The sequence below is a fragment of the Syngnathus typhle genome, linkage group LG4 (genome assembly GCF_033458585.1).
Source record: "Syngnathus typhle isolate RoL2023-S1 ecotype Sweden linkage group LG4, RoL_Styp_1.0, whole genome shotgun sequence".
Classification (NCBI taxonomy): domain Eukaryota; kingdom Metazoa; phylum Chordata; class Actinopteri; order Syngnathiformes; family Syngnathidae; genus Syngnathus; species Syngnathus typhle.
In genome coordinates, this window is record NC_083741.1 from 6,823,489 (window position 1) to 6,843,576 (window position 20,088).

At 42.2% G+C, this 20,088-nt stretch overlaps 2 non-coding genes across 2 annotated transcripts; both read left to right on the forward strand.

Moving 5' to 3' along the window:
• The first annotated feature begins 404 nt into the window (after nt 1-404).
• Nucleotides 405-486, forward strand: trnal-uag (transfer RNA leucine (anticodon UAG)). The gene has a single exon. It is a non-coding gene; the product is annotated as a tRNA-Leu (tRNA).
• Nucleotides 487-15,537: 15,051 nt separating this feature from the next.
• trnal-aag (transfer RNA leucine (anticodon AAG)) lies at nt 15,538-15,619 on the forward strand. Its single transcript has one exon. It is a non-coding gene; the product is annotated as a tRNA-Leu (tRNA).
• The last annotated feature ends 4,469 nt before the right edge of the window (nt 15,620-20,088 follow it).

The following is a 20,088-nucleotide window of genomic DNA, read 5'->3' on the forward strand; positions in this document are numbered from 1 at the left end:
GGATCGGCAGTTGCAGCGCGGTTGCCCCGAACAAGCCCGTGTCAGAGAAGCCTTTCGGTAAACCGAGGCATTTCCGAATGTAGGAGTTGGCTTAGTATGTCCAGCCTGTTCGTTGTTGAGGATGGAATGTTTCTTCTTTGTTACATTATCAACAAGGCGGTTTAGGACAGCACTAATTTGGGTGCTGTGTGGGGAAACTAGCTATGTGTCTTCCGATTTCAAAGTTTTAATCTTCTGATTGTCACTCATATTGTTTCGCATCTGTTGTGTACAGGCTTCATTACATAATGAACAAAGCTCCGTCGGCCAGCACTAACCTGGATGCTGGTGAAGAAACCAACTAGGTATCCTCCAATTTCACGTCTTAATAGAATGATCAATAAATGTAGAAACTGCAGAAGGTCGGTAGTGTGGCTGAGCGGTCTAAGGCGCTGGATTTAGGCTCCAGTCTCTCCTGAGGCGTGGGTTCAAATCCCACCACTGCCACTTATGCATCAATTCAGGTGTTTTCTTCTTGCCCAACTCCTGTCAGTGCAGCTGTGTAAAGTATCAGGACTCAGAAGTGGTAGCCTCTGCTATCCTCTACGCTGTGGTCTGTTGGGCTCCGAGCAGCACAGAGAGGGATAGGAAGAGGCTCAAGAAACTGGTTAAGAGGGCCAGCTCTGTGGTAGGCTGCCCTCTTGACACTGTTGAGGAGGTGGGCGAGAGGAGGGTGCTAGCCAGGCTAACATCCATCAGGAACAACCCCTCTCACCCACTGCATCTGACCTTGGAGAACTTGAGCAGCCCGTTCAGTCAGAGACTCAGACTCCCCCCGTGTAAGAAGGAACGCTACCGCAGCTCCTTCATCCCCACCGCAATTAGGCTGTACAATGACAACCTGTAAACACATCCTTCTGTGCAATACTTTTCCCCGTAACGTGCAATTCTTAACCCCAATGTGCAATTTAAGCCCAATGTTGCAATATCCTCTGCCACACAATGCATGGATCTATTTCACTTCGATAACCCGTGCACTATTTCTTTTTGTTATTAGCATTACTAAACTTCATACTCTTCATACACTTTACGACACTTTACCACTATTTTATCTTCTTTTTGTAAATATTCATAGCTTATATTTTTAGTTTTACTACAATTGCTGTTATTTTTCTATATTTTTCTTTTTATATTGTATTCTATTTTTTATGCCGGAGGACTACGGTCCAGAAGTCTCTTTTTGCACCTTTATCCCCTAACTTGTACCTTCCTGTAAATCGAGCTGTTGTTACATGCAGTTTCTCACACGTGAGATTAATAAAGTTCCTCTTATCTTATTTTAACAGATTGTTAGAAAAATGTATATATATGTTATCATGCGTTTTCTAATCAATGCCTTACCGCAATATTACTGCAATATATGCTTGCTGTTTGGCCTTGCTGTTTTTATGATGTACCACAGAAGGACAGTTCCTTTCTAACAAAGACCACTTTGTTAGACAACATGCCTCATTGCTGTCCTGCACCCCAGATGAACCTCCAAGTGACCATTAAAGTCAGGGTTTCCCAACTATCTTGATCGTAGGATTAGGTTGGAATGTATATAACCAGTAATAAATAACTTAGCTTGTTGCATCCTACACAATGTCGTAAAACTTCCCTTGCTATGTTTTAACTAGAGGTCAAAGGTTTTTTCTTCTGTATCCAGTCCACTCAAACTCTTCCCAGATGTTCTTATCAGTATGTAAACACCTAGTGATTTTTGCTTACGAGACAAAGCCCACATGCTTTCCTCCTCCCCTTTTAGTGGCTTATGTCTCACACTGTGGGTAGGGCAAATCCAAATAAAAAGAGCGGGAGTGCCTACAGATATTCAGTGTGTGTAGAGATTGTATTAAGCTATCTGTACTGCACTCCTCGCGAGAAAAGACTTAATATACTGTCTCACTTGTGGTTTGTTTGCTGTTGCTCTTCTTAATAGTTATTCAGTCAGCGAAATAAACCTGACACAGATGTAGAAACTGCAGAAGGTCTTTTAAATGATTTTTTAATTTGGAAAAAAAACTCCGCGATATAGGGAACCCGCGATAAACGAAATGCGAAGTAGCGAGGGATCACTGTAATAGGTAAGGACATTGTGTATTTGGACTGAGAATGGTGAAAGAAGTCACATACATGCCTCGCAATCTGTATGCATTGAGGATGGATCAACCTCCACGCAGCACAGCCAACGTGTGGAAAATATGATCCCCACAGCACTTCTTCTCAAAAGTATGACTTAAGAGAATGTTTGCAAATTCACTAAGGTCCAAATGGCAGAGGATGGTTTCGATCCATCGACCTCTGGGTTATGGGCCCAGCACGCTTCCGCTGCGCCACTCTGCTGCATAACACAATTTACTCATGATGTCCTCCAATCGGCAAACAAGCATTCGGTTCCAGGCTTCATTAGTTTATGATCAAAGCTCAGTCGGGCAGCACTAACCTCGATGCTATCATATGCTATGGTTTAAAAAACAACTAGTCCCTGATCTAACAATTAAGTCAAGTCAAGTTTATTTATATAGCCCTAAATCACAAGCAGTCTCAAAGGGCTTCACACATACAAAACAAATTGACAATTATTCTCAAAGCATCCCCTGATCTTAAGCTCCCATTTTAAAGTTGAGTTTAATATATTATATAATGGGTTAAAATATAAAAATTGTATAAATATATTATGTTTTTAAGATTGAGTTCACTGTAAAATGTTTCTGAAGAGATTTTTGAAGGATCAAGCCATTGTGAGTCTCAAATACGGATTGAGGGGGGCCCCGGTGATCCGCGTCCAGGCGAGGGAAAACCAAATCCAATTTTGTTTCTTATCATTAGGGGTTTTTGTGAGCCGGGCTTTATCTGGCCCCTCACCTAGGACCCTTTTGCCATGGGTGACCCTACTAGACACTTCTGTGCTCGACACGGATTGTCCATACTGAACACCATGTTCAAACATAAGGGTGTCCCTGTGTGCACTTGGCACCAAGACACCCTAGGCCGCAGTTCGAAGATTGATTTTGTAGTCGTGTCATCGGATTTGCGGCCGCATGTTTTGGACACTCGGGTGAAGAGAGGTGCGGAGCTGTCAACTGATCACCACCTGGTGGTGGGTTGGCTCCGATAGTGGGTATGCCAGCTTCAGTCACGAAGGGAAGACTAGAGTTCCTTTTACAGATGATTTTATTGATCTTCGCCAAAAATATCACCGTAGAACTAACAGAAATAGAAACAACAAAACCATTAGTTCGTACATACATACATATTACACAAATAAACACATTACACACGAATAAAGAGGAACGAACACACCACTTTGCCTGCTTGTGGCTAGGGCTGGGGTTAATCTTCTTGAAAGATGAGTCTTTATATGGATTTAAACACCAGCGTCGGAGTCCGCCATACACTTATACTGATCGCTACAGGACGGGAACCGGAAGTTCGAGCCAAAACTCACGTGACGTAGAACCCCAAATTTTAGACTAATTCTCTACAAAAAATAGAATATATTTACTAATATGGAGATAATAGTGCCATAAACAATGTACACAACTTAAACAATGTACAAACAAAATAACTCAAAATAATTAGTGTAAACCTACATCGATCGCAAGAGCGCCATCCACTGGAATCAGCGAACGCTTCATGCACAAACTTACATCATTTACACTCCCACCATCACACTCTGTGTGATTCTTTAACAATTAACACAAAATAAACTGATTAAACCATGTGGAAATGTCAAATATGTGCTGTGTCTTATTAGTCCTTAGCTTCAAGTAAAAGTATAGTCTTGTGTATTGGTCTTTCCAAAAATGATTTAGTTGTATGTGTTTTGTTATTATCGTGTGTGGTGTCACTAACAAGAAGTTTGACCTTCCTAACTTTGTTGTCAGCTCCTGGAAACACTTCTACCACTTTGGCTAGTTTCCATTGGTTTCTTGGTAGACAATCATCTTGTAGTAATACAATGTCATTTATTTTCATGTCTCTTCGAGTCTTGTTCCACTTTCTTCTCTGTTGTAGGTTCAACAGGTATTCCTTCCTCCACCTGGTCCAGAAAATGTTGGGCAAATATTGAACTCTTTTCCATCTTTTCTGCAGATAGAGATCTTCTTTGACAAATTCTCCAGGAGGGGGTGAAATTATTGTAGATTTCATTATCAATATGTGGTTAGGCTTCAGTGGTTCAGGTTCCACAGGGTCGTTGATACATTCTGCACTCAGTGGTCTGCTATTAACAATTGCCATGGCTTCATACATAAAGGTTCTCAAGGATGAGGTGTCAAGCCTTTGAGCAGTTTGATCCAAAATGGACTTCAAAACATTTCTTATTGTCCTTATTTGTCTCTCCCAGACTCCTCCCATGTGACTTGAAGCAGGTGGGTTGAGAACAAATTTGCAACCTAAGTCTTTGAGCTTTTGTTTACTTGTTTCCATGAGGTTCTGAAACTCATTTTTTACCCACAAAACTAGTGCCTTGATCACAGTGCAGTTGACTTACATCGCCACGTATTACTATGAAGCAGCGTAGAGAATTGATGAAACAATCTGTACTGAGATCATCTAAGACTTCAATGTGAACAGCTCGTGAACACATGCAGGTGAGTAACAGTCCGTATCTTTTCATTTCTTTCTTTCCTTCCTTTATGTAAAATGTGTTAGGGTGGTGCTCACTCTAACTTATTTTGCAAGGACCACACTGGAGTCAAGCAAGTCATTTTAGACACCTGCAGGCGGAGAGTTCACTCGTCGCTGTGCTTACAGCAATGGTCGAATGAAGTCTGACTCAGGCCTCGTCAGGTGCTTATTTATTGAGAGAAACAGAGTGGGGTTGAAAGTGGGGGTTGAAAGTGGGGGTGTGGGAACACACAGGATAAGGTGAAGACGGTCCCCTTCTGATCAAAGCATAGCAGGGGACCTTTTACGACGTTCTGTAAACAAAGCAACTTTGATTGCTTCCTCTGCAGCTAGTCAATAAGTTGAAAAGATCTTAGCACTTTGGTAAACTAATTTTGTCTAGACAGGACAAACTAGTTAAATTATTACAGGTTACATTCCAACATAATCATACGATGAAGATATTCTCCAAACCCTAACAAAATGGTCCGAAACAATCCATACCAGTTGTAGAAACTGGATGTCCTCTCAGTTTAGATCTTTGAAGTTGAAGCTTTAATAACTTTCATTCACAGTTACAGGTAGTACAACATTGACTCCTCGCTCGTCCTGTTCAACTACGACTCTCGGTCCCACTGTTTAACGCCCTCTTAAAGGGGTAGCGTCTAATTATCACGACACTACACCAGTGTACACAAATGGAGGTGTAGCTTCCAACCTTTCTGGAGGTAGGTTTGCCATACTTTGTTCTTGATTACATCTTCGGAATTTTCTGCATTTCACACATTTGTGAATGAATGATGACACACTACTACTGCAGCCAATAATCCATATTCCATTGGCCCGTATTTCATTAAGAGTTATTCCACGGCCTTGATGATGAATCTTTTCATGGAAATGCTTAATGAGTAAGTTTGACACATGGTGTTCCTTTGGAAGGATAGCAGGATGTTTGACATTTGGATGTAGTGATGCACCAGTTAGTCGTCCTACTCTCAAGACATCTTACTTGTCAATGAAGGGACTTAACTTGTGAAGGTTAGTTTGTGCTGTCTGAACTTCACCCTTCCGTTTCAGTGACTTGATTTCTTTGCTGAATGCTTCATTTTGTACAGTTCGAATTATGAATTCTTCTGCATCCTTTCTCTCTTCCAAAGTACTCGTTTCATGTGACATTTTTGTCTTGCTCTTTACACACTTTGCCAAGCGTTTGTGTCTTGCTATGGCCCTTACCAATCTTTTCCAATCTGAAAGGTTTTGCATTCTTTTGATAAATGAATTCTCTTCTTTTGCTTCTACTTTGAAAACGTGTGACATTTTTAGTTCTGGGTCTTTACTGTCAATATCTTTGAATTTGTCTTGGTCTTTTGGAAGTTCCTTTTGCCATAGAAAATTCGGCCCAGTGAACCAATTTGATTCTTTGGGTTCCTTGGTCATAACTCCTCGAGACGCATGACCAGCGGGATTTTGTTCAGAGGGAACATATCGCCATTGACTTGGTTCAGTACTTGATCTGATTCTTTGAATGCGATTTGCTACAAATACATGGAATCGTCTTGCGTCACTGTTAATGTAACCAAGAACGACCTTGGAGTCAGTCCAAAAGTATTCTTGGAGGTCTTCAATCTCTAACTCTCTCTTCAGGAAGCAAGCTGTTCTTGTAGCCACTACCGCAGCAGAGAGCTCAAGCCTTGGAATTGTTGTCACTTTTGTTGGAGCAACTCTTGCCTTGCCCATCACAAGAGTACAGTGAACTTCTCCGGATGTGGTTACAGCTCTAAGGTATGAGCATACTCCATACCCCGAAGTACTAGCATCAGAAAAACTGTGCAATTGATACTGTTGAATGTCTTTGAATGTTGCAGGTACATAGCAACGTGGTATCTTTATTGAAAATAGGTTGACGAGGTCTTGTAGCCAGGCTTCCCAGTGCGGCTTAAGGTCATCTGGAAGCGGTTCATCCCAGTCTAACTTGTCTTGGCACATCCTTTGAAGAATTCTCCTTCCAACTAGAATGAAAGACGTGACAAATCCGAGAGGATCGAAAATTGAGGCTACTGTAGATAGAACTCCTCTTCTAGTGCAGGGATTGGTTGGCATGACGACTCTGAAGTGAAATGTGTCTGATGTTAAACACCACTGGACTCCTAAAACTCTTTCGAGTTTTTGTTCTCCAAAAGCTAGGTCCAAATCATTAGCTCCTCCTGAACATTCCTCTTTTGGGACAGAAGAGAGCACTTTCTTATTGTTACTGATGAACTTGTGTAAGTGTAACCTTCCAGAGTTACATAGGCCTCTTGCTTCTGTAACAAGCTGGATAGCTTCCTCTTCAGTATCAACGCTTGCCAACCCATCATCCACATAAAAATTACGTTGTATGAATTTAATGGCAGCTTGACTGAACTTTCCTTCACCTTGTGATGCTAGATGCTTGAGTCCGAAATTTGCACATCCAGGTGAGGACGCTGCTCCGAATAGGTGAACTCTCATTCGGAACACTGTTGGTGGCTTGTCCATATTACCCTCCTCCCACCATAGGAATCTGAGGTAATCCTGGTCTTCAGCAACAACATGAAACTGGTGAAACATGCGCTCCACATCACACATAATTGCCACTTGTCCTTTTCTAAAGCGACACAGAACTCCAACGAGAGTGTTTGTGAGTTCAGAAGATGTTCATTAAGAGATGTGTTCTGGAACTTTGCTGAGCAATCAAAGACTACACGGATTTTACCTGGCTTTAGGTGATGATAGATGCCATGGTGAGGGATATACCAGGCTGGTTCTTTGTTTATCTCCGTTTCTGGCACTCTCTCAGCATCTCCTCTCTTTATTATGTCTTCCATGAATGCCACATAGTCTTTAAAATAGCTTTCATCTTTTCTCAGACGCTTCTCCAGACATTTCAGTCTATGATCTGCACATGGCCTATTGTTTGGTAGATTAGGTCTTTCATCTTTGAAAGGTAATGGTATTTCAAAATGTCCATTTCAAGCATGTCTTCTTGTGACATGGGATCTTCTTCAGTGGTCCTTTCAACAAAGTCCCTTTCAAGTACTTTAATTATATCAGCTGGAGAGATTACTTCCTTAACTTTGTTCCTGCTTACAAAATGTACTTCATCTTTAAGGTTGTGAAACTCAACAGCTGGCAGGACTTGTTTTACAGTAATGTGATGACTAACACCAATCTCGTCTTCAAATTCACACTCAGAATTACTGGAGCCAATGATGCTCCATCCTAGTATAGATTTCTGTCCAAATGGCTGATTTCTTTCTCCGGTCACAACTTCAATGGGCAATAAAGTCTGTGGGCAGTTAAAGCCAATTAGTAAGCCGACTTCACAATCGAGTTCTGGAGCCATCTCATTTGCTAGATGTCTGAGGTGAGACCAGTTTTCTGCTGTCTTGCTTGTGGGAATATGAGATCTATTGGCAGGTATGTAGTCTCTAGTATAGGTTGGGGGCCATTTGATTCTTGCTTCAGAATTAATGCCTCTGACTTGTAAATTACTTAGCTTAGTACTGTGTACAGTCTTACTTTGGGATGTTATTGTGGAAATCTTGAGTTTGACAGGCTCAATCTTTGCATTTAACATCTCAGCTGTGTCCTTCAGAATGAAAGTAGTGTCACTTTGTGTATCAAGCAAGGCATAGACTAGTTTCTCTTGGTCTGGTTCATCCACAGTTGAAACATAAACTGGAATGACTGAAGAGGTACAACCTTTTGATCTTTGTTGCACGACTCTATTGGCTGTCACTTGCCTTGACTTCATCGCTTGTAGATCTGACTTTCTTCTCTGGTTCTTGATTCTCTTTGATCCCTTCCTGGTTTGCTTGTGATCTTTGTTCTTTGTCTTTTTTCTGTCTATCTTGATGTAAGCATGTTGGGTGAGAATTTTGACACTTTTCACATACACTTCTGGAAGTACAATTTCTAGAGTTATGTCCGGTCTTGAGGCAACCAAAACACAACTTCTCAGATTGCACAAACTTTACTCTTTCTCCTACTGGCTTTTCCATTATCTTTCGACACTTGTGGAGTGTGTGGCCAGATTTCTTGCAGAAAGTACAGGTCATGTTTGTCCTCTCACTGGAACTTGTACTAAGAGCTTTAGCATGTAAAGTGTTTCCCTTTGGCTTGGGTTTAACGGCTTGCTTGTAGTCTGATTCAGCTGGCTTTATTGCTTGCAGTGATGTGATAGGATTACAGGCAATTCTTGCCTCCTTATTGAGGAAATTGACAAAATGGCTGAAACTGGGGAATGTTTTATATTCAACCTGGTATTCAGTCACTTTTCTATTCCAGCGTGAACTTAGCCAATCGGGTAGCTTAGCTGCTACTCTTTGATTTTCAACACAGTCATTCAAAATTTGTAGTCCTTGTACATAAGGAATGGCTGATTCTACACTGCTCAGGAAATCTGCAAATTCACGTAGATCTTTACTGTCCTTAGTGATTTTAGGCCAGGACTGAATCTTGTCACGATATGCCTTGCCTATGACAAATGGGTCTCCAAATCTCTCCTTGAGTGTTTTCCAAGCACTACTATAGGCTGTATCTGTCCCAACTAGAAAGTGACCTTCTATCGCTTTTTTGGCTGCACCTCCAACATACTGTCTCAAGAAGAAGAGCTTTTCTTGTGTTGGCAGGTTCTTACGATCAACTAATGTTTGAAAAGATAACTTCCAATCATTATACTGCAAAGGATCTCCCAGAAATACTGCTGGTTCTGGTATTGGGATTCTATTGGCTGTAATAGCTTCTGTAAGGTTTTGTACAAGATCAATAGATGCTACTGAAGATGTAACAGGAGGTATTTGGCTCACCATAATGGTTGGCTGAGGCACAGGAGCTTGAGTTCTTGGAGTTGGAAAGGAATACAAGGACGGGCTGGTAGGATTTGGTGCTTGAAAAGGAGAAAATGGTTGTGCATCTATATTGGGAAAACTTGGTTTTGTTAAGCCCTCTTGCTTTACTGGAGTTTCAATGACAGGAGGTTTGTCTTCATTCTCACTGGCAATACTTTCAGCATAAACCTTTAGCCTTGCTTGTGCTGCGTTATGCTTTTGTAACTCTTTCAATAGCTCAACTTCCTTTCTCCTTTCTTCTAACCTGGTCTTTATGTTGGTACTTTCCGTTAAAAACTGTGCCCTTTTCTTTGCATCCTCTATTTCAAGTTCTCTTATCTCCACCTCATATTGATGTTGTGTTCTCATTAATTTTATTACTTCTTCTGTAGCCGCAACTTCCGCTGCTGCTTGATGTCTTTGTTGCAGTGAATCAGGACAGGAACAATTGGACAGTCTGGACTTGGGTTTTGACATGAATGTGAGTTCAGATGAAGCATTGGACAGTGTGTCTTGAAATACTGATTCTGGGTCAGGCCAAGGAATGTCGCTTGGATCACCATTTCCTTCAATAAGACATTGTGCCTTTTCTTTGGGTGCCTTAGTAATAGCCCAGTATACATCACATTTCCTTCTTAGCTCAGCATCTGGAACTTCAATGTCCCTTACTTCTTCATACAGATAACTTATGTCTGATTGGTGACTTTCTATGACATTTAGAGCTTCCAGTATCATATCAGTGTCTTTTCTCTTTAGGAAATTCTTCTAACAATTTATATGATGTTTCCATTTTTTGTATGTTCGCTCTAAATCTCTTTTGCAATCTTTTACCTTTGCATCTTGCAGTGCTTTTCCCTTTTCAGTGAGGGTGCGTCTACGCTGACTTCTGCAAATGTCCTGTGGAGCATTATCGTCTTTGGATCCGTGGGGTTGTTGAACATCCTCTCTGATGTCCTGCTCTTGTGTGATTTGGTCATCACGGTCTTCTTGGACAGCAGACTCTACACAACTGTCTTTCTGTGTGGAGTGTGTTGTAATCTGATTTTTGTCTGCCATGTTAATACAACCTGTATATTAACATTAACTTGTATTTGGCTTATAATGGTGTGAAATGTGTAAATGCTTTAATGCTCTGTGAGGATATGCTTGTATGCAATTAACATAAGATGTCGCAGTCAGCAAAATGAACTAAAATGCCCAAAAGGTGTTTCATTTACAATTAACAAAGTTTAAACTTCAATACTAGCACTTTTACAAACTGAAAATACCTCACAATGCTCTGTATCAAATTAAATAAATGAAATATAACACTTAACTTTGATTTCTTATTATCTTAATTACTTAATGTAGTCATTACTTTCTTTGACTCTTAAATAATTATTGTGTAATTTATCCTTTACTGCTTATTTGCGTGCTCTATTAATAACACTTGAGGCTTTACAGACCGTTCACGAGTGCTTTTGCTTCTTTCAAGACACGAACTTGAGTGCTTGCTTCTTTAGCCTTGTCACTCGCCCACTTGCTGCTTTACTTGCTCAATGCGTTATGTCCAGCCACGTGTTGCAGTCCCGTTTCTTGCTAGCAGCTCCGTCACCTGGCGTCGATCTCTTCGCACTGGTCTTCACCGGGAGCAGTGAAGTGTTCTACTATGCCAGCCTCAGTCACAAAGGGAAGACTAGAGTTCCTTTTACAGATGATTTTAATGATCTTCGCCAAAGAGCACCCGGATCGACCAATTACACTTAAACTTGGTTTTATGAATATTAGATCGCTTCATACGAAAGCCATTCTAATGATCTCATCACAGAACATAATCTAAACGCTTTTGGTCTATGCGAGACCTGGTTAAAACCTAATGAACTGATGCCGCTTAATGAGGCCTCGCCTCCAAATTTTGTGAGCTCGCATGTGGCGCGTCCTCGAAAAAAGGGTGGGGGTGTCGCCCTCATCTTGAATTCCGAGCTTAGTTTTAGGCCTCGTTCGATCAACGTATTTAAAACATTTGAGGTTCTCATTGTCCGATCCACCGCTTTACCGTCATTTTATCTTGTTGTTATTTACCGTCCACCCGGGGCTTACTCTGGCTTCCTGGATGAATTTTCAGAATTTGTGGCTGATCTAGTAACCAATGCGGATAATATAATTATCATGGGCGATTTCAACATCCACATGAATTTACCGTCAGAGCCACTTACTTCGGCGTTTCAGACTTTAACTGATACCTTTGGTTTTACGCAAGCTGTACAGGCAGCAACGCATAAGAATGGAAATACCATAGATCTGGTATTATCCCGAGGACTTGCAACCTCAAATATAGCAGTACTGCCATACACTACTGTTTTGTCTGATCATTACTTAATAAAGTTTGAAATTCTAGTTCCTTGTCAAAGACAAGAGAGCAATCAGCATTATAGGAGCCGTCATTTCAACTCCATGACTGCAACTGCGCTATCTGAAATACTGTCGCCGGCAACCACTAATTTTCTCACGTACGCCGGCTCTATTGATAATCTTACAAATGAATTCAATGCGACATTGTTAAATGCCATTGACTCTGTGGCGCCGTTACGTCTGAAAACTCGCCGTAGAGTGCCTACTCCGTGGTTCACAGATGAAACGCGTACGCTTAAGCAATTATGTAGAAAGCATGAGCGCAGATGGCGTCTAACCAAACTTGAGGTTTTCCATCAGGCATGGCAGGATAGCCTCCTGAAATATAAAGATGCGCTTATCTTAGCAAAAACTCGATATTTTTCGCAAGTTATTAATCTCAATAAAAACAATCCGAAACACCTATTTGATACAGTGGCAAAGCTGACTCTGCGCCAGCCGACCCCCGATAGTTCCTTCCACTCAGCTGACGAGTTCATGAAATTTTTTGCTCAAAAGATTGAATCCATTAGGGATGAGATCAAGAATACCATTCCAATCGCTCGGTCGAGCCCGCCCTTTACCAACGCTGATGATCATGCAACAACCCTCTCAACTTTTAAAAGCGTGTCTCTTGAAAGGCTTACACAATTGGTTAGTGCGGCTAAAAAAACAACATGTTTACTCGACCCTCTTCCAGCCAAACTACTTAAAGAATTATTTCAAATTTTAGGACCATCCGTCTTAAATATAATCAATCTGTCTGTCTCCTCTGGGATAGTGCCAACAGCCTTTAAAACCGCTATCATTAAACCGTTACTTAAGCGACCAAATCTTGACCCGGACTGTCTCAGTAATTATAGGCCAGTTTCAAACCTCCCATTCATAGCAAAACTTCTTGAAAAAGTAGTAGCGCAGCAGCTTATTGATTACATGGTCGCCAATAATCGATATGACACTTTTCAGTCTGGTTTTAGAGCTAATCATTCCACTGAGACAGCACTTCTTAAAGTGACTAACGATCTCCTCATAGCTATGGATTCAAACATTTCGTCTGTACTGTTACTACTCGATCTTAGTGCTGCCTTCGACACTGTAGACTTCGATATTTTATTAGGGCGTCTTAAAAGTTGTGTTGGTATTTCAGGGTCAGCACTAGGCTGGTTCCATTCCTATCTATCAAACAGGACGCACCGAGTGGTCCATGGCAATGCGTCCTCGGAGCTCTATAATGTTACATGTGGTGTCCCACAGGGATCGGTTCTCGGACCAATTCTTTTTAATATTTATATGATTCCGCTTGGGGGCATAATACGTAAATATAATATTAGTTTTCAATGCTATGCGGATGACACCCAATTATATATGCCGTTATCGATGACAGATCCGCGGGATTGTTGTAATCTTGAGAAGTGCCTTGCGGAGATCAAGCAATGGATGTCTCTCAACTTCCTTCGTCTTAACCCAGATAAAACTGAGATGTTGATAATTGGTCCAACTCGTTATCAACACTTATTCAAGGAAACCGCTATAACTATAGATAACCGTACTATTACTCAAAGCGATACTGTAACTAATCTCGGGGTAATATTTGACCAAACTCTCTCCTTTCAAAAGCACATTAAGAATATAACCAGAATTGCGTTTTTTCACCTTCGTAATATTGCAAAGATTCGTCCGATCCTCTCGACTGGTGATGCGGAAACTATTGTACATGCGTTCGTCACGTCGCGCCTGGACTACTGTAATGTACTATTTTCGGGTCTTCCTAAGTCCCGCATCAAAAGTCTACAGTTAGTACAAAATGCTGCTGCAAGGCTGCTTTCTCGGACAAGAAAATTTGATCACATTACCCCAATACTAGCCAACTTACATTGGCTCCCGGTCCATTTAAGATGTGACTTCAAGGTTCTTCTACTAACCTATAAATCGCTGCATGGCTTAGCGCCTTCATATCTCGTCGACCTAGTTGTTCCTTATGTTCCGTCTCGTAACCTTCGTTCGCAAAACGCTACCCTTTTAGCGACACCGAGGGCCAAGAAAATGTCTGCAGGCTCTAGAGCATTTTCTATTCGGGCTCCAGAGCTTTGGAATGCCCTACCAATGGATATTAGGACTGCTACCTCAGTAGAAACATTTAAGACACGTTTAAAGACACATTTCTATGACATGGCCTTTAACTAACCTGTAGTGGCCGATTCGGCTGGAGTTTGTTTTCTCTCCCTCTCCACCCCCTCCCTCCCCCCTCCCCGGCCGGGGAGGTGGTTAGGTGGCACCCATGCTGACAGCGGCTATCTGGATTCTCGTGGGCCAATTCAGGATGGGGGAACTGCAGCTCAACCTCCTCGAAGACACTGCCAGGACAATTGAGGGCTCCTTCGGCAGCCCTCTGCTATGACATAGACATCCACTTTTTATTTAATTGATTTTCAAGTTGTATCATTTGTGCCCTCTCTGCATCCATTTCAACCTGGTGATCCTGAAAGGGGGATCCTTCCATCTGTGGTCCCTTCTCAAGGTTTCTCATTTTCCCCTGGTAGGGGTTTTTAAGTTTTTCCTTGCCCTTTTGGGAGCTTAAGATAAGGGGATGCTTTGAGAATAATTGTCAATTTCTGTCTATGTGAAACCCTTTGAGACTGCTTGTGATTTAGGGCTATACAAATAAACTTGACTTGACTTGATATCACCGTAGAACTAACAGAAATAGAAACAACAAAACCATTAGTTCGTACATACATACATATTACGCAAATAAACACATTACACACGAATAAAGAGTAACGAACACACCACTTTGCCTGCTTGTGGCTAGGGCCGGGGTTAATCTTCTTGAAACATGAGTCTTTATATGGATTTAAACGCAAGCGTCGGAGTCCGCCATACACTTATACTGATCGCTACAGGACGGGAATCGGAAGTTCGAGCCAAAACTCACCAAATTTTAGACTAATTCTCTACAAAAAATAGAATATATTTACTAATATGGAGATAATAGTGCCATAAACAATGTACACAACTTAAACAATGTACAAACAAAATAAATCAAAATAATTATTGTAAACCTACATCGATCGCAAGAGCGCCATCCACTGGAATCAGCGAACGCTTCATGCACAAACTTACATCATTTACAGTGGGGGAAGATGCCGGTCCGACCTAGCAGACCCAAATGTACTGTGAGGGTCTGCTGGGAATGTCTGGCAGAATCCCCTGTCAGGAAGAGCTTCAACTCCCACCTCCGGCAGAGCTTTTCCCACGTCCCGGTGGAGGCGGGGGTCATTGAGTTCGAGTGGACCATGTTCCGTGCCTCCATTGTTGAGGCAGCCGACCAGAGCTGTGGCCGTGAGGTGGTCAGTGCCTGTCGTGGCGGCAACCCCCGAACCCGCTGGGGGACACAGGTGGTAGGGGATGACGTCAAGCTGAAGAAGGAGTCCTATCGGGCCATTTTTGCCTGTGGGACTCCAGAGGCAGCCGACAGGTACGGGATGGCCAAACGGAACGCGGCTTCGGCGGTTGCTGAGGTCACTCATATTGTTTCGCATCTGTTGTGTACAGGCTTCATTACATTATGAACAAAGCTCCGTCGGCCAGCACTAACCTGGATGCTGGTGAAGAAACCAACTAGGTATCCTCCAATTTCACGTCTTAATAGAATGATCAACAAATGGAGAAACTGCAGAAGGTCGGTAGTGTGGCCGAGCGGTCTAAGGCGCTGGATTAAGGCTCCAGTCTCTCCTGAGGCGTGGGTTCAAATCCCACCACTGCCACTTATGCATCAATTCAGGTGTTTTCTTCTTGCCCAACTCCTGTCAGTGCAGCTGTGTAAAGTATCAGGACTCAGAAGTGGTAGCCTCTGCTATCCTCTACGCTGTGGTCTGTTGTGCTCCGAGCAGCACAGAGAGGGATAGGAAGAGGCTCAAGAAACTGGTTACGAGGGCGAGCTCTGTGGTGGGCTGCCCTCTTGACACTGTTGAGGAGGTGGGCGAGAGGAGGGTGCTAGCCAGGCTAGCATCCATCAGGAACAACCCCTCTCACCCACTGCATCTGACCTTGGAGAACTTGAGCAGCCCCTTCAGTCAGAGACTCAGACTCCCCCCGTGTAAGAAGGAACGCTACCGCAGCTCCTTCATCCCCACCGCAATTAGGCTGTACAATGACAACCTGTAAACACATCCTTCTGTGCAATACTTTTCCCCGTAACGTGCAATTCTTAACCCCAATGTGCAATTTAAGCCCGATGTGCAATATCCTCTGCCACACAATGCATGGATCTATTTCACTTCGATAACCCGTGCACTATTTCTTTTTGTTATTAGCATTACTAAACTTCATACTCTTCATACACTTTACGACACTTTACCACTATTTTATCTTCTTTTTGCAAATATTCATAGCTTATATTTTTAGTTTTACTACAATTGCTGTTATTTTTCCATATTTTTCTTTTTATATTGTATTCTATTTTTTATGAAAGGAGGACTACGGTCCAGAAGTCTCTTTTTGCACCTTTATCCCCCAACTTGGACCTTCCTGTAAATCGAGCTGTTGTTACATGCAGTTTCTCACACGTGAGATTAATAAAGTTCCTCTTATCTTATCTTAACAGATGTAGAAACTGCAGAAGGTCTTTTAAATGATATTTTAATTTGGAACTCAATTAATTTGGAATGAGGAGGTGGGCGAGAGGAGGGTGCTAGCCAGGCTATCCGGCCAGTGATGACCGGGTCCCTCGCCTTGGCCTTGCAACCGCAACCCCTGTGGGGACTCCGCTCCCTCGTGCTCGTCGGAACCAACGACTTTCGCCATGCTAGCCCCGTGGTGACCATCTGCACGTGTATCCGACTGGGTGCCCAGGACGCTGCTCACACGTTTGCCTGCTTTGTGATGTTTTTCACCGATTCACGACCACGGTCCATTGGGCGCCGTTGAACTGGACTGCCGTTACACCTGTCTATGGACCCCGTGGAGGCTATTTTGTGTGTTTTGGGGTGTTCTCTTGTATTGAGGGGTGCTGGTTGGCCACAGTTATTTTTTTTCCTTTGTCTTTTAGCTTTGTTTTGCTTTGATGGCTTTTATCTTGAGCACTTTCTGGCTTTCTTTGTGGCGCCGTTGTGTGGCAGCCTTATGAGAGCCTATTGAGTTGCGCTCATGCCATCTGTGTGTCTTTTGTATACCCACTCTGTGGTATGAATACTGCTGGGGCCTGAATTTCCCCACCCCTGGGGATCAATAAATATTCAATCAATCAATCAAAAAAAACTCCGCGATATAGTGAACCCGCGATAAACGAAATGCGAAGTAGCGAGGGATCACTGTAATAGGTAAGGACATTGTGTATTTGGACTGAGAATGGTGAAAGAAGTCACATACATGCCTCGCAATCTGTATGCATTGAGGGTGGATCAACCTCCACGCAGCACAGCCAACGTGTGGAAAATATGATCCCCACAGCACTTCTTCTCAAAAGTATGACTTAAGAGAATGTTTGCAAATTCACTAAGGTCCAAATAGCAGAGGATGGTTTCGATCCATCGACCTCTGGGTTATGGGCCCAGCACGCTTCCGCTGCGCAACACAATTTACTCATGATGTCCTCCAATCGGCAAACAAGCATTCGGTTCCAGGCTTCATTAGTTTATGATCAAAGCTCAGTCGGGCAGCACTAACCTGGATGCTATCATATGCTATGGTTTAAAAAACAACTAGTCCCTGATCTAACAATTAAGTCAAGTCAAGTTTATTTATATAGCCCTAAATCACAAGCAGTCTCAAAGGGCTTCACACATACAAAACAAATTGACAATTATTCTCAAAGCATCCCCTGATCTTAAGCTCCCATTTTAAAGTTGAGTTTCATATATTATATAATGGGTTAAAATATAAAAATTGTATAAATATATTATGTTTTTAAGATTGAGTTCACTGTAAAATGTTTCTGAAGAGATTTTTGAAGGATCAAGCCATTGTGAGTCTCAAATACGGATTGAGGGGGGCCCCGGTGATCCGCGTCCAGGCGAGGGAAAACCAAATCCAATTTTGTTTCTTATCATTAGGGGTTTTTGTGAGCCGGGCTTTATCTGGCCCCTCACCTAGGACCCTTTTGCCATGGGTGACCCTACTAGACACTTCTGTGCTCGACACGGATTGTCCATACTGAACACCATGTTCAAACATAAGGGTGTCCCTGTGTGCACTTGGCACCAAGACACCCTAGGCCGCAGTTCGAAGATTGATTTTGTAGTCGTGTCATCGGATTTGCGGCCGCATGTTTTGGACACTCGGGTGAAGAGAGGTGCGGAGCTGTCAACTGATCACCACCTGGTGGTGGGTTGGCTCCGATAGTGGGTATGCCAGCCTCAGTCACGAAGGGAAGACTAGAGTTCCTTTTACAGATGATTTTATTGATCTTCGCCAAAAATATCACCGTAGAACTAACAGAAATAGAAACAACAAAACCATTAGTTCGTACATACATACATATTACACAAATAAACACATTACACACGAATAAAGAGGAACGAACACACCACTTTGCCTGCTTGTGGCTAGGGCTGGGGTTAATCTTCTTGAAAGATGAGTCTTTATATGGATTTAAACACCAGCGTCGGAGTCCGCCATACTCTTATACTGATCGCTACAGGACGGGAACCGGAAGTTCGAGCCAAAACTCACGTGACGTAGAACCCCAAATTTTAGACTAATTCTCTACAAAAAATAGAATATATTTACTAATATGGAGATAATAGTGCCATAAACAATGTACACAACTTAAACAATGTACAAACAAAATAACTCAAAATAATTAGTGTAAACCTACATCGATCGCAAGAGCGCCATCCACTGGAATCAGCGAACGCTTCATGCACAAACTTACATCATTTACACTCCCACCATCACACTCTGTGTGATTCTTTAACAATTAACACAAAATAAACTGATTAAACCATGTGGAAATGTCAAATATGTGCTGTGTATTATTAGTCCTTAGCTTCAAGTAAAAGTATAGTCTTGTGTATTGGTCTTTCCAAAAATGATTTAGTTGTATGTGTTTTGTTATTATCGTGTGTGGTGTCACTAACAAGAAGTTTGACCTTCCTAACTTTGTTGTCAGCTCCTGGAAACACTTCCACCACTTTGGCTAGTTTCCATTGGTTTCTTGGTAGACAATCATCTTGTAGTAATACAATGTCATTTATTTTCATGTCTCTTCGAGTCTTGTTCCACTTTCTTCTCTGTTGTAGGTTCAACAGGTATTCCTTCCTCCACCTGGTCCAGAAAATGTTGGGCAAATATTGAACTCTTTTCCATCTTTTCTGCAGCTAGAGATCTTCTTTGACAAATTCTCCAGGAGGGGGTGAAATTATTGTAGATTTCATTGTCAGTATGTGGTTAGGTGTCAGTGGTTCAGGTTCCACAGGGTCGTTGATACATTCTGCACTCAGTGGTCTGCTATTAACAATTGCCATGGCTTCATACATAAAGGTTCTCAAGGATGAGGTGTCAAGCCTTTGAGCAGTTTGATCCAAAATGGACTTCAAAACATTTCTTATTGTCCTTATTTGTCTCTCCCAGACTCCTCCCATGTGACTTGAAGCAGGTGGGTTGAGAACAAATTTGCAACCTAAGTCTTTGAGCTTTTGTTTACTTGTTTCCATGAGGTTCTGAAACTCATTTTTTACCCACAAAACTAGTGCCTTGATCACAGTGCAGTTGACTTACATCGCCACGTATTACTATGAAGCAGCGTAGAGAATTGATGAAACAATCTGTACTGAGATCATCTAAGACTTCAATGTGAACAGCTCGTGAACACATGCAGGTGAGTAACAGTCCGTATCTTTTCATTTCTTTCTTTCCTTCCTTTATGTAAAATGTGTTAGGGTGGTGCTCACTCTAACTTATTTTGCAAGGACCACACTGGAGTCAAGCAAGTCATTTTAGACACCTGCAGGCGGAGAGTTCACTCGTCGCTGTGCTTACAGCGATGGTCGAATGAAGTCTGACTCAGGCCTCGTCAGGTGCTTATTTATTGAGAGAAACAGAGTGGGGTTGAAAGTGGGGGTGTGGGAACACACAGGATAAGGTGAAGACGGTCCCCTTCTGATCAAAGCATAGCAGGGGACCTTTTACGACGTTCTGTAAACAAAGCAACTTTGATTGCTTCCTCTGCAGCTAGTCAATAAGTTGAAAAGATCTTAGCACTTTGGTAAACTAATTTTGTCTAGACAGGACAAAC